Here is a 19,705-nt window from a genome sequence, read left to right on the forward strand (position 1 = left end):
AATAGGCGGCACCTCCTTCTTCACAAGTCCCTCTAATGATTAAAATGCATCAGCAGCTGCAAAGCTATTCACAATCGGACGTGCCATCATCACCCACCTTCACACACAGACTGGGGAGCCCCTTTCAGTCCAGGCAGGAGACCAACACTGAGTCCCGATAAGTGCCAGGCGATGCACGCTCCGGTTAGTACTGAGTTCTCCCCCTTCCTTTAGGCCACTTAAAAAAAAAAATTGGTTCTCGTCCCCTCCCGACCCGCCGAAATGCCTCCGACCCGAATTTTTTTAAAATTTTTATTTCGTAAAAATCGCATGGAAAACGCCCAAGAATGACGAAATTTGAATTTCCCGTGCATTCCACATCGACGATTGTCGATTCGGAACCACTCGGGAACCCTCGGCGCAGATGCCGTTTTCCAGCCATTTTGTTTACACTTACTTTGAGTGGGGAAATTCTCGGATGTTTTCAAGAGGGTCCAGCTGCAGAAGACTGTAGAGTGGAACTCCACAGGAAATATGTCAGCTCCACAGGAAACACGTGATCTTTAAGAACGTAAAGTGGGGCTAATCTTTACGCCGTAAAATGGAGCTCCACAGGAAACACGCCATCTACACTGTGTTTGTACCAAGAGAGAGTCTGGACTAAGTCTTCGAACCTGAAGTAAGTTAAGCGACGCGACAAACATATAAAAATAATATCGTGTGCACACAATATTTGAGTCTAACGTTATGTTGCTTGACGAGCTGTTTTAGCACTTGTCATATAGAGCTGGCTTTCCATGAAAACGTTTAATGTTTACTTTAAAAAAAAAATGTATTTTTGCTCGTTTTGCTGCAAAGTCTTATTAACCATCTGACAGTTACGTGTATTTAGTTAGAAGCCGTAGGCGCAGTAATCCTTACACTTTGTATTGTGTTTTCTGATATTACAGTTGCCATTACATTAAAAGGAACATTGTTTTATAAACCAAATTGTAAACATGGATCCCCGTTTAAAAGCGGCTTTGCTTTTTCAAGGTATGTTGCATCCGATTTCATGCGCAGTGAGTTTGTTGATTTTTACTACATATTTTCGATAATCTTTATAACAAATTCTTTTAATAATTTCACCAACATGACAAGTAGATAGTAATAAGCATTGTTTTTAATAAACATCGTTTGTTGATCTCTGTGGTTTGTCTCAGGTTTTCAGTTTATTTTAGAGGCTTTTAATATTTTACTTAGACCTTTTTCATATGCATGCTATCAGTATGGAATAAATTGCTTAAATATAATTTCATTCAGTTGATTTATACTAGTATATTTTTGCTTACAGACAAAATTATACGGCGGTGCACACTACCATGCCGGGACAAGGTACATTGTCACCCGGACTTGGCTTCCTCCCTACAACTGTGAGCCACTTCAATCCCTTCCTGTAAGTACAAATTTTCCTGGGTGATTATTATTTAGAACTAGTGTAAGAGTACTTCATGTAAAATATTGATCTCCATTTCAGAATGATGCAGAGAGGAAGGACATTATTGTGTTCCCACTATGGACTCCTGGGCATTTTTAGCTTTGTGTATGTAGGAGCACATCAATACCATACAATACACTTAACCGAATAAAAGCCCAAAAGTCTGAGGATGTTAGGATTTTAAGATTTTATTGTAATTGTGTCAGTTACATCTTGGTACAGCTTTAATTTACGCATTTTAAGCCATGGGCAACTACTGTGAATCATTGACTGACTGTTATTGCAATGGCATTGCTTAACACCTTGAGTAACTGTCTCTTAGGTGATGAAGCCAGGTATAAAAGAAATGTTCTTTCTCGACTCATGATGTGCTAAGAAAAGGACATGATTTGGTGGCCACCAATATGTGTCACTCTTGAGGTCAATTTTCTGTTTATGTTAGTGTGCAGGAACCTGTTCAGTGTTCCAGGTTAAGTACATTTTAGATCACGTTCTGATCTATTTTGTGTTCAGCATGTCTTCAGTTTATTCAGTGAATTCACATGCTTACTTGACAGACCTGTACTGTGGAGTACAGCCTTTTGATTAAAAGGTGATACATCAGATGTTAAATCAGATATTTAAATAATAGTATTAAAATACCTAGAAGATGAGTTCTGACAGTAGAATTGGTTTATCCGATATAGTTACCAAATTATGTCATTAAATTGTCGTTATAATTGGGCAGTGCAGTTCAGTCTGAATAAATGTGTCAGCTAAATGCTGTAAATGTTAAAATATGATGAAACAGAAATTACAGAACTTCTGTAGAGGTTGATCAAGACTAAGCATATGAATGTACTTTCGGGTCAGTCCATGCCAAATCAACCAGGGGCTCCATGGGCATCATTCCTGGTTTTGATGAAAACTTGGTATTTAAAATTTGATCCTTATAGAGAACACTGGAAATTCCCCAAGTTTTATTGAAAAATTCTGATGCAGTCCAAAGTTATGGCCCTTTCAAATTTGGGTGCCACGCCCCTTTTTTGCACTCACGAATCACGCATGTAATTTGTAAGGGTTTTCAAGAGACCATATGTTCGCTTCTAAGCATGCTAGAGAGCTGAAAATTGCTCTCCTGGTATACTTTTCCCTGCTCTTTCAGAATCTGGCATTAAAATTAAGCTCACGGGAAGCACTTCAAAGCTATGGACTTGCAAACATCAGTTTTTGGTTCACTTTGGACTGCATCTGAATTTTTCAATAAAACTTGGGGAATTTTCAGTGTTCTCTATAAGGATCAAAATACCAAGTTTTCATCAAAATCAGGAATGATGCGCATGGAACTTTTCTGGACATTGGTTGATTTGGCACGGACTGACCCTTTCACATTTTGCTAATTGTGTACAGGCTGTGTTTTTAAGCCTGTTTATAAAGAGCATGCTGCTGCAGCATTAACAGTTAACAGTTGTTAACAATTAATACTTTATTTGTACTAGCAGTAAAGGTGGACCTTCATTAACGACGTCACTTCCTTGTTTAGGGCCTCGTTAGCATTCAACGGATTTGTTCGTTTAGTTAGAATGAGTAATGGCAGCAGAAGAGCTTGCAGTAAATATTTCTGCCTTAGCAGATGACATGGAAATTAATCGGGTATCAGCAGTAGATGCGTTTGATAGGTCGTTTGTGTTGTCACAGAGGGTAGAGGAACTTACAATCTTAACTGGACTTGATACGAGAAGGGTGCAAACTAATGTAGCTCAGGCGTTACATCAAGTCACGCAGTTGGTTACACGCAGATTGGGGAGACATGCCATCGAGATACCTGTGGTGGCCATTGAGGGCACAAGGAAGTGACGTCGTTAATGAAGGTCCACCTTGATGAGCGGTCTGACAGTTGGGAATTGCAAATTGAGTTTTCTCCCGAACATGCAATGCAATTCCCGGGGACGCCATTGCCATTTGAATAAAGAGGCAACAAGCCCATGGTAATACGAAATGCAATTCAGTGATTTGTTATTCTATTTGTTATTCAAAATATTTTTAAATGAATTAAGGATTTCATAAGCACTTTGCACATTGAAATGCCGATTGCAGAATGTATTTTCAAATTACATGCACAGATTAAATATTGAAATGAAAAATGCGTGCTCTGATTGAATATTGAATTGACAATTGCCAAATGAATTTCCATTTGAGTAAAGAGGCAAAAAGCCCATGGCAAAACGAAATGCAATTCAGTGAATTGTCATTCTATTTTTTATTCAAAACATTATGAAATTAATTAAGGATTGCATAAGCACTTTGCACATTGAATTGCCGATTGCAAAATATATTTTCAAATTACATGCACAGATTAAATATTGAAATGAGAAATGCATGCTCTGATTGAATATTGAATTGACAATTGCAAAATGAATTGCCATTTGAATTTTTGTGCTTATAATCTTCCATACTTGTTCAGTCCAAGAGCCGTACGTTTGTATTTGGTTAACGTTTGCTCCCTTAACTGTAATCCTTTATTATGTTTATGATTTAAGTTCTGCATTTTAAGTATGTTTAAATACCTTATTTATGAAGGATGGCATAACATTGCGTTCTTAGTGCAGTCAGCCCATGCTAAGTCGGCTGCAGAGCTATTGTGCTAACTCATTTAAATATTGTTTAAATATAAAAGGCTGTTAATTTATCATTCCGGAACGAGATAATTGCTGTTATTTGGCGGTGTGTGATGTTTACCGGGAGTTCAATTTGGTTGTTGCAGAACCACACGTATATCCCCACGAAAGCAAGTTGCTCTTGTTAATAAAGGCTGGTGGAACGACGGACTGATGCATTCTGACCGATGCACACTCAGGGCTCATAACGCCATAAGCAAGCAACATTAATAGGCGGCACCTCCTTCTTCACAAGTCCCTCTAATGATTAAAATGCATCAGCAGCTGCAAAGCTATTCACAATCGGACGTGCCATCATCACCCACCTTCACACACAGACTGGGGAGCCCCTTTCAGTCCAGGCAGGAGACCAACACTGAGTCCCGATAAGTGCCAGGCGATGCACGCTCCGGTTAGTACTGAGTTCTCCCCCTTCCTTTAGGCCACTTAAAAAAAAAAATTGGTTCTCGTCCCCTCCCGACCCGCCGAAATGCCTCCGACCCGAATTTTTTTAAAATTTTTATTTCGTAAAAATCGCATGGAAAACGCCCAAGAATGACGAAATTTGAATTTCCCGTGCATTCCACATCGACGATTGTCGATTCGGAACCACTCGGGAACCCTCGGCGCAGATGCCGTTTTCCAGCCATTTTGTTTACACTTACTTTGAGTGGGGAAATTCTCGGATGTTTTCAAGAGGGTCCAGCTGCAGAAGACTGTAGAGTGGAACTCCACAGGAAATATGTCAGCTCCACAGGAAACACGTGATCTTTAAGAACGTAAAGTGGGGCTAATCTTTACGCCGTAAAATGGAGCTCCACAGGAAACACGCCATCTACACTGTGTTTGTACCAAGAGAGAGTCTGGACTAAGTCTTCGAACCTGAAGTAAGTTAAGCGACGCGACAAACATATAAAAATAATATCGTGTGCACACAATATTTGAGTCTAACGTTATGTTGCTTGACGAGCTGTTTTAGCACTTGTCATATAGAGCTGGCTTTCCATGAAAACGTTTAATGTTTACTTTAAAAAAAAAATGTATTTTTGCTCGTTTTGCTGCAAAGTCTTATTAACCATCTGACAGTTACGTGTATTTAGTTAGAAGCCGTAGGCGCAGTAATCCTTACACTTTGTATTGTGTTTTCTGATATTACAGTTGCCATTACATTAAAAGGAACATTGTTTTATAAACCAAATTGTAAACATGGATCCCCGTTTAAAAGCGGCTTTGCTTTTTCAAGGTATGTTGCATCCGATTTCATGCGCAGTGAGTTTGTTGATTTTTACTACATATTTTCGATAATCTTTATAACAAATTCTTTTAATAATTTCACCAACATGACAAGTAGATAGTAATAAGCATTGTTTTTAATAAACATCGTTTGTTGATCTCTGTGGTTTGTCTCAGGTTTTCAGTTTATTTTAGAGGCTTTTAATATTTTACTTAGACCTTTTTCATATGCATGCTATCAGTATGGAATAAATTGCTTAAATATAATTTCATTCAGTTGATTTATACTAGTATATTTTTGCTTACAGACAAAATTATACGGCGGTGCACACTACCATGCCGGGACAAGGTACATTGTCACCCGGACTTGGCTTCCTCCCTACAACTGTGAGCCACTTCAATCCCTTCCTGTAAGTACAAATTTTCCTGGGTGATTATTATTTAGAACTAGTGTAAGAGTACTTCATGTAAAATATTGATCTCCATTTCAGAATGATGCAGAGAGGAAGGACATTATTGTGTTCCCACTATGGACTCCTGGGCATTTTTAGCTTTGTGTATGTAGGAGCACATCAATACCATACAATACACTTAACCGAATAAAAGCCCAAAAGTCTGAGGATGTTAGGATTTTAAGATTTTATTGTAATTGTGTCAGTTACATCTTGGTACAGCTTTAATTTACGCATTTTAAGCCATGGGCAACTACTGTGAATCATTGACTGACTGTTATTGCAATGGCATTGCTTAACACCTTGAGTAACTGTCTCTTAGGTGATGAAGCCAGGTATAAAAGAAATGTTCTTTCTCGACTCATGATGTGCTAAGAAAAGGACATGATTTGGTGGCCACCAATATGTGTCACTCTTGAGGTCAATTTTCTGTTTATGTTAGTGTGCAGGAACCTGTTCAGTGTTCCAGGTTAAGTACATTTTAGATCACGTTCTGATCTATTTTGTGTTCAGCATGTCTTCAGTTTATTCAGTGAATTCACATGCTTACTTGACAGACCTGTACTGTGGAGTACAGCCTTTTGATTAAAAGGTGATACATCAGATGTTAAATCAGATATTTAAATAATAGTATTAAAATACCTAGAAGATGAGTTCTGACAGTAGAATTGGTTTATCCGATATAGTTACCAAATTATGTCATTAAATTGTCGTTATAATTGGGCAGTGCAGTTCAGTCTGAATAAATGTGTCAGCTAAATGCTGTAAATGTTAAAATATGATGAAACAGAAATTACAGAACTTCTGTAGAGGTTGATCAAGACTAAGCATATGAATGTACTTTCGGGTCAGTCCATGCCAAATCAACCAGGGGCTCCATGGGCATCATTCCTGGTTTTGATGAAAACTTGGTATTTAAAATTTGATCCTTATAGAGAACACTGGAAATTCCCCAAGTTTTATTGAAAAATTCTGATGCAGTCCAAAGTTATGGCCCTTTCAAATTTGGGTGCCACGCCCCTTTTTTGCACTCACGAATCACGCATGTAATTTGTAAGGGTTTTCAAGAGACCATATGTTCGCTTCTAAGCATGCTAGAGAGCTGAAAATTGCTCTCCTGGTATACTTTTCCCTGCTCTTTCAGAATCTGGCATTAAAATTAAGCTCACGGGAAGCACTTCAAAGCTATGGACTTGCAAACATCAGTTTTTGGTTCACTTTGGACTGCATCTGAATTTTTCAATAAAACTTGGGGAATTTTCAGTGTTCTCTATAAGGATCAAAATACCAAGTTTTCATCAAAATCAGGAATGATGCGCATGGAACTTTTCTGGACATTGGTTGATTTGGCACGGACTGACCCTTTCACATTTTGCTAATTGTGTACAGGCTGTGTTTTTAAGCCTGTTTATAAAGAGCATGCTGCTGCAGCATTAACAGTTAACAGTTGTTAACAATTAATACTTTATTTGTACTAGCAGTAAAGGTGGACCTTCATTAACGACGTCACTTCCTTGTTTAGGGCCTCGTTAGCATTCAACGGATTTGTTCGTTTAGTTAGAATGAGTAATGGCAGCAGAAGAGCTTGCAGTAAATATTTCTGCCTTAGCAGATGACATGGAAATTAATCGGGTATCAGCAGTAGATGCGTTTGATAGGTCGTTTGTGTTGTCACAGAGGGTAGAGGAACTTACAATCTTAACTGGACTTGATACGAGAAGGGTGCAAACTAATGTAGCTCAGGCGTTACATCAAGTCACGCAGTTGGTTACACGCAGATTGGGGAGACATGCCATCGAGATACCTGTGGTGGCCATTGAGGGCACAAGGAAGTGACGTCGTTAATGAAGGTCCACCTTGATGAGCGGTCTGACAGTTGGGAATTGCAAATTGAGTTTTCTCCCGAACATGCAATGCAATTCCCGGGGACGCCATTGCCATTTGAATAAAGAGGCAACAAGCCCATGGTAATACGAAATGCAATTCAGTGATTTGTTATTCTATTTGTTATTCAAAATATTTTTAAATGAATTAAGGATTTCATAAGCACTTTGCACATTGAAATGCCGATTGCAGAATGTATTTTCAAATTACATGCACAGATTAAATATTGAAATGACAAATGCGTGCTCTGATTGAATATTGAATTGACAATTGCCAAATGAATTTCCATTTGAGTAAAGAGGCAAAAAGCCCATGGCAAAACGAAATGCAATTCAGTGAATTGTCATTCTATTTTTTATTCAAAACATTATGAAATTAATTAAGGATTGCATAAGCACTTTGCACATTGAATTGCCGATTGCAAAATATATTTTCAAATTACATGCACAGATTAAATATTGAAATGAGAAATGCATGCTCTGATTGAATATTGAATTGACAATTGCAAAATGAATTGCCATTTGAATTTTTGTGCTTATAATCTTCCATACTTGTTCAGTCCAAGAGCCGTACGTTTGTATTTGGTTAACGTTTGCTCCCTTAACTGTAATCCTTTATTATGTTTATGATTTAAGTTCTGCATTTTAAGTATGTTTAAATACCTTATTTATGAAGGATGGCATAACATTGCGTTCTTAGCACAATAGCTCTGCAGCCGACTTAGCATGGGCTGACTGCACTAACTCATTTAAATATTGTTTAAATATAAAAGGCTGTTAATTTATCATTCCGGAACGAGATAATTGCTGTTATTTGGCGGTGTGTGATGTTTACCGGGAGTTCAATTTGGTTGTTGCAGAACCACACGTATATCCCCACGAAAGCAAGTTGCTCTTGTTAATAAAGGCTGGTGGAACGACGGACTGATGCATTCTGACCGATGCACACTCAGGGCTCATAACGCCATAAGCAAGCAACATTAATAGGCGGCACCTCCTTCTTCACAAGTCCCTCTAATGATTAAAATGCATCAGCAGCTGCAAAGCTATTCACAATCGGACGTGCCATCATCACCCACCTTCACACACAGACTGGGGAGCCCCTTTCAGTCCAGGCAGGAGACCAACACTGAGTCCCGATAAGTGCCAGGCGATGCACGCTCCGGTTAGTACTGAGTTCTCCCCCTTCCTTTAGGCCACTTAAAAAAAAAATTGGTTCTCGTCCCCTCCCGACCCGCCGAAATGCCTCCGACCCGAATTTTTTTAAAATTTTTATTTCGTAAAAATCGCATGGAAAACGCCCAAGAATGACGAAATTTGAATTTCCCGTGCATTCCACATCGACGATTGTCGATTCGGAACCACTCGGGAACCCTCGGCGCAGATGCCGTTTTCCAGCCATTTTGTTTACACTTACTTTGAGTGGGGAAATTCTCGGATGTTTTCAAGAGGGTCCAGCTGCAGAAGACTGTAGAGTGGAACTCCACAGGAAATATGTCAGCTCCACAGGAAACACGTGATCTTTAAGAACGTAAAGTGGGGCTAATCTTTACGCCGTAAAATGGAGCTCCACAGGAAACACGCCATCTACACTGTGTTTGTACCAAGAGAGAGTCTGGACTAAGTCTTCGAACCTGAAGTAAGTTAAGCGACGCGACAAACATATAAAAATAATATCGTGTGCACACAATATTTGAGTCTAACGTTATGTTGCTTGACGAGCTGTTTTAGCACTTGTCATATAGAGCTGGCTTTCCATGAAAAACGTTTAATGTTTACTTTAAAAAAAAAATTTATTTTTGCTCGTTTTGCTGCAAAGTCTTATTAACCATCTGACAGTTACGTGTATTTAGTTAGAAGCCGTAGGCGCAGTAATCCTTACACTTTGTATTGTGTTTTCTGATATTACAGTTGCCATTACATTAAAAGGAACATTGTTTTATAAACCAAATTGTAAACATGGATCCCCGTTTAAAAGCGGCTTTGCTTTTTCAAGGTATGTTGCATCCGATTTCATGCGCAGTGAGTTTGTTGATTTTTACTACATATTTTCGATAATCTTTATAACAAATTCTTTTAATAATTTCACCAACATGACAAGTAGATAGTAATAAGCATTGTTTTTAATAAACATCGTTTGTTGATCTCTGTGGTTTGTCTCAGGTTTTCAGTTTATTTTAGAGGCTTTTAATATTTTACTTAGACCTTTTTCATATGCATGCTATCAGTATGGAATAAATTGCTTAAATATAATTTCATTCAGTTGATTTATACTAGTATATTTTTGCTTACAGACAAAATTATACGGCGGTGCACACTACCATGCCGGGACAAGGTACATTGTCACCCGGACTTGGCTTCCTCCCTACAACTGTGAGCCACTTCAATCCCTTCCTGTAAGTACAAATTTTCCTGGGTGATTATTATTTAGAACTAGTGTAAGAGTACTTCATGTAAAATATTGATCTCCATTTCAGAATGATGCAGAGAGGAAGGACATTATTGTGTTCCCACTATGGACTCCTGGGCATTTTTAGCTTTGTGTATGTAGGAGCACATCAATACCATACAATACACTTAACCGAATAAAAGCCCAAAAGTCTGAGGATGTTAGGATTTTAAGATTTTATTGTAATTGTGTCAGTTACATCTTGGTACAGCTTTAATTTACGCATTTTAAGCCATGGGCAACTACTGTGAATCATTGACTGACTGTTATTGCAATGGCATTGCTTAACACCTTGAGTAACTGTCTCTTAGGTGATGAAGCCAGGTATAAAAGAAATGTTCTTTCTCGACTCATGATGTGCTAAGAAAAGGACATGATTTGGTGGCCACCAATATGTGTCACTCTTGAGGTCAATTTTCTGTTTATGTTAGTGTGCAGGAACCTGTTCAGTGTTCCAGGTTAAGTACATTTTAGATCACGTTCTGATCTATTTTGTGTTCAGCATGTCTTCAGTTTATTCAGTGAATTCACATGCTTACTTGACAGACCTGTACTGTGGAGTACAGCCTTTTGATTAAAAGGTGATACATCAGATGTTAAATCAGATATTTAAATAATAGTATTAAAACACCTAGAAGATGAGTTCTGACAGTAGAATTGGTTTATCCGATGTAGTTACCAAATTATGTCATTAAATTGTCGTTATAATTGGGCAGTGCAGTTCAGTCTGAATAAATGTGTCAGCTAAATGCTGTAAATGTTAAAATATGATGAAACAGAAATTACAGAACTTCTGTAGAGGTTGATCAAGACTAAGCATATGAATGTACTTTCGGGTCAGTCCATGCCAAATCAACCAGGGGCTCCATGGGCATCATTCCTGGTTTTGATGAAAACTTGGTATTTAAAATTTGATCCTTATAGAGAACACTGGAAATTCCCCAAGTTTTATTGAAAAATTCTGATGCAGTCCAAAGTTATGGCCCTTTCAAATTTGGGTGCCACGCCCCTTTTTTGCACTCACGAATCACGCATGTAATTTGTAAGGGTTTTCAAGAGACCATATGTTCGCTTCTAAGCATGCTAGAGAGCTGAAAATTGCTCTCCTGGTATACTTTTCCCTGCTCTTTCAGAATCTGGCATTAAAATTAAGCTCACGGGAAGCACTTCAAAGCTATGGACTTGCAAACATCAGTTTTTGGTTCACTTTGGACTGCATCTGAATTTTTCAATAAAACTTGGGGAATTTTCAGTGTTCTCTATAAGGATCAAAATACCAAGTTTTCATCAAAATCAGGAATGATGCGCATGGAACTTTTCTGGACATTGGTTGATTTGGCACGGACTGACCCTTTCACATTTTGCTAATTGTGTACAGGCTGTGTTTTTAAGCCTGTTTATAAAGAGCATGCTGCTGCAGCATTAACAGTTAACAGTTGTTAACAATTAATACTTTATTTGTACTAGCAGTAAAGGTGGACCTTCATTAACGACGTCACTTCCTTGTTTAGGGCCTCGTTAGCATTCAACGGATTTGTTCGTTTAGTTAGAATGAGTAATGGCAGCAGAAGAGCTTGCAGTAAATATTTCTGCCTTAGCAGATGACATGGAAATTAATCGGGTATCAGCAGTAGATGCGTTTGATAGGTCGTTTGTGTTGTCACAGAGGGTAGAGGAACTTACAATCTTAACTGGACTTGATACGAGAAGGGTGCAAACTAATGTAGCTCAGGCGTTACATCAAGTCACGCAGTTGGTTACACGCAGATTGGGGAGACATGCCATCGAGATACCTGTGGTGGCCATTGAGGACACAAGGAAGTGACGTCGTTAATGAAGGTCCACCTTGATGAGCGGTCTGACAGTTGGGAATTGCAAATTGAGTTTTCTCCCGAACATGCAATGCAATTCCCGGGGACGCCATTGCCATTTGAATAAAGAGGCAACAAGCCCATGGTAATACGAAATGCAATTCAGTGATTTGTTATTCTATTTGTTATTCAAAATATTTTTAAATGAATTAAGGATTTCATAAGCACTTTGCACATTGAAATGCCGATTGCAGAATGTATTTTCAAATTACATGCACAGATTAAATATTGAAATGAAAAATGCGTGCTCTGATTGAATATTGAATTGACAATTGCCAAATGAATTTCCATTTGAGTAAAGAGGCAAAAAGCCCATGGCAAAACGAAATGCAATTCAGTGAATTGTCATTCTATTTTTTATTCAAAACATTATGAAATTAATTAAGGATTGCATAAGCACTTTGCACATTGAATTGCCGATTGCAAAATATATTTTCAAATTACATGCACAGATTAAATATTGAAATGAGAAATGCATGCTCTGATTGAATATTGAATTGACAATTGCAAAATGAATTGCCATTTGAATTTTTGTGCTTATAATCTTCCATACTTGTTCAGTCCAAGAGCCGTACGTTTGTATTTGGTTAACGTTTGCTCCCTTAACTGTAATCCTTTATTATGTTTATGATTTAAGTTCTGCATTTTAAGTATGTTTAAATACCTTATTTATGAAGGATGGCATAACATTGCGTTCTTAGTGCAGTCAGCCCATGCTAAGTCGGCTGCAGAGCTATTGTGCTAACTCATTTAAATATTGTTTAAATATAAAAGGCTGTTAATTTATCATTCCGGAACGAGATAATTGCTGTTATTTGGCGGTGTGTGATGTTTACCGGGAGTTCAATTTGGTTGTTGCAGAACCACACGTATATCCCCACGAAAGCAAGTTGCTCTTGTTAATAAAGGCTGGTGGAACGACGGACTGATGCATTCTGACCGATGCACACTCAGGGCTCATAACGCCATAAGCAAGCAACATTAATAGGCGGCACCTCCTTCTTCACAAGTCCCTCTAATGATTAAAATGCATCAGCAGCTGCAAAGCTATTCACAATCGGACGTGCCATCATCACCCACCTTCACACACAGACTGGGGAGCCCCTTTCAGTCCAGGCAGGAGACCAACACTGAGTCCCGATAAGTGCCAGGCGATGCACGCTCCGGTTAGTACTGAGTTCTCCCCCTTCCTTTAGGCCACTTAAAAAAAAAATGGTTCTCGTCCCCTCCCGACCCGCCGAAATGCCTCCGACCCGAATTTTTTTAAAATTTTTATTTCGTAAAAATCGCATGGAAAACGCCCAAGAATGACGAAATTTGAATTTCCCGTGCATTCCACATCGACGATTGTCGATTCGGAACCACTCGGGAACCCTCGGCGCAGATGCCGTTTTCCAGCCATTTTGTTTACACTTACTTTGAGTGGGGAAATTCTCGGATGTTTTCAAGAGGGTCCAGCTGCAGAAGACTGTAGAGTGGAACTCCACAGGAAATATGTCAGCTCCACAGGAAACACGTGATCTTTAAGAACGTAAAGTGGGGCTAATCTTTACGCCGTAAAATGGAGCTCCACAGGAAACACGCCATCTACACTGTGTTTGTACCAAGAGAGAGTCTGGACTAAGTCTTCGAACCTGAAGTAAGTTAAGCGACGCGACAAACATATAAAAATAATATCGTGTGCACACAATATTTGAGTCTAACGTTATGTTGCTTGACGAGCTGTTTTAGCACTTGTCATATAGAGCTGGCTTTCCATGAAAACGTTTAATGTTTACTTTAAAAAATTTTTTTATTTTTGCTCGTTTTGCTGCAAAGTCTTATTAACCATCTGACAGTTACGTGTATTTAGTTAGAAGCCGTAGGCGCAGTAATCCTTACACTTTGTATTGTGTTTTCTGATATTACAGTTGCCATTACATTAAAAGGAACATTGTTTTATAAACCAAATTGTAAACATGGATCCCCGTTTAAAAGCGGCTTTGCTTTTTCAAGGTATGTTGCATCCGATTTCATGCGCAGTGAGTTTGTTGATTTTTACTACATATTTTCGATAATCTTTATAACAAATTCTTTTAATAATTTCACCAACATGACAAGTAGATAGTAATAAGCATTGTTTTTAATAAACATCGTTTGTTGATCTCTGTGGTTTGTCTCAGGTTTTCAGTTTATTTTAGAGGCTTTTAATATTTTACTTAGACCTTTTTCATATGCATGCTATCAGTATGGAATAAATTGCTTAAATATAATTTCATTCAGTTGATTTATACTAGTATATTTTTGCTTACAGACAAAATTATACGGCGGTGCACACTACCATGCCGGGACAAGGTACATTGTCACCCGGACTTGGCTTCCTCCCTACAACTGTGAGCCACTTCAATCCCTTCCTGTAAGTACAAATTTTCCTGGGTGATTATTATTTAGAACTAGTGTAAGAGTACTTCATGTAAAATATTGATCTCCATTTCAGAATGATGCAGAGAGGAAGGACATTATTGTGTTCCCACTATGGACTCCTGGGCATTTTTAGCTTTGTGTATGTAGGAGCACATCAATACCATACAATACACTTAACCGAATAAAAGCCCAAAAGTCTGAGGATGTTAGGATTTTAAGATTTTATTGTAATTGTGTCAGTTACATCTTGGTACAGCTTTAATTTACGCATTTTAAGCCATGGGCAACTACTGTGAATCATTGACTGACTGTTATTGCAATGGCATTGCTTAACACCTTGAGTAACTGTCTCTTAGGTGATGAAGCCAGGTATAAAAGAAATGTTCTTTCTCGACTCATGATGTGCTAAGAAAAGGACATGATTTGGTGGCCACCAATATGTGTCACTCTTGAGGTCAATTTTCTGTTTATGTTAGTGTGCAGGAACCTGTTCAGTGTTCCAGGTTAAGTACATTTTAGATCACGTTCTGATCTATTTTGTGTTCAGCATGTCTTCAGTTTATTCAGTGAATTCACATGCTTACTTGACAGACCTGTACTGTGGAGTACAGCCTTTTGATTAAAAGGTGATACATCAGATGTTAAATCAGATATTTAAATAATAGTATTAAAACACCTAGAAGATGAGTTCTGACAGTAGAATTGGTTTATCCGATGTAGTTACCAAATTATGTCATTAAATTGTCGTTATAATTGGGCAGTGCAGTTCAGTCTGAATAAATGTGTCAGCTAAATGCTGTAAATGTTAAAATATGATGAAACAGAAATTACAGAACTTCTGTAGAGGTTGATCAAGACTAAGCATATGAATGTACTTTCGGGTCAGTCCATGCCAAATCAACCAGGGGCTCCATGGGCATCATTCCTGGTTTTGATGAAAACTTGGTATTTAAAATTTGATCCTTATAGAGAACACTGGAAATTCCCCAAGTTTTATTGAAAAATTCTGATGCAGTCCAAAGTTATGGCCCTTTCAAATTTGGGTGCCACGCCCCTTTTTTGCACTCACGAATCACGCATGTAATTTGTAAGGGTTTTCAAGAGACCATATGTTCGCTTCTAAGCATGCTAGAGAGCTGAAAATTGCTCTCCTGGTATACTTTTCCCTGCTCTTTCAGAATCTGGCATTAAAATTAAGCTCACGGGAAGCACTTCAAAGCTATGGACTTGCAAACATCAGTTTTTGGTTCACTTTGGACTGCATCTGAATTTTTCAATAAAACTTGGGGAATTTTCAGTGTTCTCTATAAGGATCAAAATACCAAGTTTTCATCAAAATCAGGAATGATGCGCATGGAACTTTTCTGGACATTGGTTGATTTGGCACGGACTGACCCTTTCACATTTTGCTAATTGTGTACAGGCTGTGTTTTTAAGCCTGTTTATAAAGAGCATGCTGCTGCAGCATTAACAGTTAACAGTTGTTAACAATTAATACTTTATTTGTACTAGCAGTAAAGGTGGACCTTCATTAACGACGTCACTTCCTTGTTTAGGGCCTCGTTAGCATTCAACGGATTTGTTCGTTTAGTTAGAATGAGTAATGGCAGCAGAAGAGCTTGCAGTAAATATTTCTGCCTTAGCAGATGACATGGAAATTAATCGGGTATCAGCAGTAGATGCGTTTGATAGGTCGTTTGTGTTGTCACAGAGGGTAGAGGAACTTACAATCTTAACTGGACTTGATACGAGAAGGGTGCAAACTAATGTAGCTCAGGCGTTACATCAAGTCACGCAGTTGGTTACACGCAGATTGGGGAGACATGCCATCGAGATACCTGTGGTGGCCATTGAGGGCACAAGGAAGTGACGTCGTTAATGAAGGTCCACCTTGATGAGCGGTCTGACAGTTGGGAATTGCAAATTGAGTTTTCTCCCGAACATGCAATGCAATTCCCGGGGACGCCATTGCCATTTGAATAAAGAGGCAACAAGCCCATGGTAATACGAAATGCAATTCAGTGATTTGTTATTCTATTTGTTATTCAAAATATTTTTAAATGAATTAAGGATTTCATAAGCACTTTGCACATTGAAATGCCGATTGCAGAATGTATTTTCAAATTACATGCACAGATTAAATATTGAAATGACAAATGCGTGCTCTGATTGAATATTGAATTGACAATTGCCAAATGAATTTCCATTTGAGTAAAGAGGCAAAAAGCCCATGGCAAAACGAAATGCAATTCAGTGAATTGTCATTCTATTTTTTATTCAAAACATTATGAAATTAATTAAGGATTGCATAAGCACTTTGCACATTGAATTGCCGATTGCAAAATATATTTTCAAATTACATGCACAGATTAAATATTGAAATGAGAAATGCATGCTCTGATTGAATATTGAATTGACAATTGCAAAATGAATTGCCATTTGAATTTTTGTGCTTATAATCTTCCATACTTGTTCAGTCCAAGAGCCGTACGTTTGTATTTGGTTAACGTTTGCTCCCTTAACTGTAATCCTTTATTATGTTTATGATTTAAGTTCTGCATTTTAAGTATGTTTAAATACCTTATTTATGAAGGATGGCATAACATTGCGTTCTTAGTGCAGTCAGCCCATGCTAAGTCGGCTGCAGAGCTATTGTGCTAACTCATTTAAATATTGTTTAAATATAAAAGGCTGTTAATTTATCATTCCGGAACGAGATAATTGCTGTTATTTGGCGGTGTGTGATGTTTACCGGGAGTTCAATTTGGTTGTTGCAGAACCACACGTATATCCCCACGAAAGCAAGTTGCTCTTGTTAATAAAGGCTGGTGGAACGACGGACTGATGCATTCTGACCGATGCACACTCAGGGCTCATAACGCCATAAGCAAGCAACATTAATAGGCGGCACCTCCTTCTTCACAAGTCCCTCTAATGATTAAAATGCATCAGCAGCTGCAAAGCTATTCACAATCGGACGTGCCATCATCACCCACCTTCACACACAGACTGGGGAGCCCCTTTCAGTCCAGGCAGGAGACCAACACTGAGTCCCGATAAGTGCCAGGCGATGCACGCTCCGGTTAGTACTGAGTTCTCCCCCTTCCTTTAGGCCACTTAAAAAAAAAATTGGTTCTCGTCCCCTCCCGACCCGCCGAAATGCCTCCGACCCGAATTTTTTTAACATTTTTATTTCGTAAAAATCGCATGGAAAACGCCCAAGAATGACGAAATTTGAATTTCCCGTGCATTCCACATCGACGATTGTCGATTCGGAACCACTCGGGAACCCTCGGCGCAGATGCCGTTTTCCAGCCATTTTGTTTACACTTACTTTGAGTGGGGAAATTCTCGGATGTTTTCAAGAGGGTCCAGCTGCAGAAGACTGTAGAGTGGAACTCCACAGGAAATATGTCAGCTCCACAGGAAACACGTGATCTTTAAGAACGTAAAGTGGGGCTAATCTTTACGCCGTAAAATGGAGCTCCACAGGAAACACGCCATCTACACTGTGTTTGTACCAAGAGAGAGTCTGGACTAAGTCTTCGAACCTGAAGTAAGTTAAGCGACGCGACAAACATATAAAAATAATATCGTGTGCACACAATATTTGAGTCTAACGTTATGTTGCTTGACGAGCTGTTTTAGCACTTGTCATATAGAGCTGGCTTTCCATGAAAACGTTTAATGTTTACTTTTAAAAAAAAATGTATTTTTGCTCGTTTTGCTGCAAAGTCTTATTAACCATCTGACAGTTACGTGTATTTAGTTAGAAGCCGTAGGCGCAGTAATCCTTACACTTTGTATTGTGTTTTCTGATATTACAGTTGCCATTACATTAAAAGGAACATTGTTTTATAAACCAAATTGTAAACATGGATCCCCGTTTAAAAGCGGCTTTGCTTTTTCAAGGTATGTTGCATCCGATTTCATGCGCAGTGAGTTTGTTGATTTTTACTACATATTTTCGATAATCTTTATAACAAATTCTTTTAATAATTTCACCAACATGACAAGTAGATAGTGATAAGCATTGTTTTTAATAAACATCGTTTGTTGATCTCTGTGGTTTGTCTCAGGTTTTCAGTTTATTTTAGAGGCTTTTAATATTTTACTTAGACCTTTTTCATATGCATGCTATCAGTATGGAATAAATTGCTTAAATATAATTTCATTCAGTTGATTTATACTAGTATATTTTTGCTTACAGACAAAATTATACGGCGGTGCACACTACCATGCCGGGACAAGGTACATTGTCACCCGGACTTGGCTTCCTCCCTACAACTGTGAGCCACTTCAATCCCTTCCTGTAAGTACAAATTTTCCTGGGTGATTATTATTTAGAACTAGTGTAAGAGTACTTCATGTAAAATATTGATCTCCATTTCAGAATGATGCAGAGAGGAAGGACATTATTGTGTTCCCACTATGGACTCCTGGGCATTTTTAGCTTTGTGTATGTAGGAGCACATCAATACCATACAATACACTTAACCGAATAAAAGCCCAAAAGTCTGAGGATGTTAGGATTTTAAGATTTTATTGTAATTGTGTCAGTTACATCTTGGTACAGCTTTAATTTACGCATTTTAAGCCATGGGCAACTACTGTGAATCATTGACTGACTGTTATTGCAATGGCATTGCTTAACACCTTGAGTAACTGTCTCTTAGGTGATGAAGCCAGGTATAAAAGAAATGTTCTTTCTCGACTCATGATGTGCTAAGAAAAGGACATGATTTGGTGGCCACCAATATGTGTCACTCTTGAGGTCAATTTTCTGTTTATGTTAGTGTGCAGGAACCTGTTCAGTGTTCCAGGTTAAGTACATTTTAGATCACGTTCTGATCTATTTTGTGTTCAGCATGTCTTCAGTTTATTCAGTGAATTCACATGCTTACTTGACAGACCTGTACTGTGGAGTACAGCCTTTTGATTAAAAGGTGATACATCAGATGTTAAATCAGATATTTAAATAATAGTATTAAAACACCTAGAAGATGAGTTCTGACAGTAGAATTGGTTTATCCGATGTAGTTACCAAATTATGTCATTAAATTGTCGTTATAATTGGGCAGTGCAGTTCAGTCTGAATAAATGTGTCAGCTAAATGCTGTAAATGTTAAAATATGATGAAACAGAAATTACAGAACTTCTGTAGAGGTTGATCAAGACTAAGCATATGAATGTACTTTCGGGTCAGTCCATGCCAAATCAACCAGGGGCTCCATGGGCATCATTCCTGGTTTTGATGAAAACTTGGTATTTAAAATTTGATCCTTATAGAGAACACTGGAAATTCCCCAAGTTTTATTGAAA

Source organism: Brienomyrus brachyistius, unplaced genomic scaffold (genome assembly GCF_023856365.1).
Source record: "Brienomyrus brachyistius isolate T26 unplaced genomic scaffold, BBRACH_0.4 scaffold126, whole genome shotgun sequence".
Lineage (NCBI taxonomy): Eukaryota > Metazoa > Chordata > Actinopteri > Osteoglossiformes > Mormyridae > Brienomyrus > Brienomyrus brachyistius.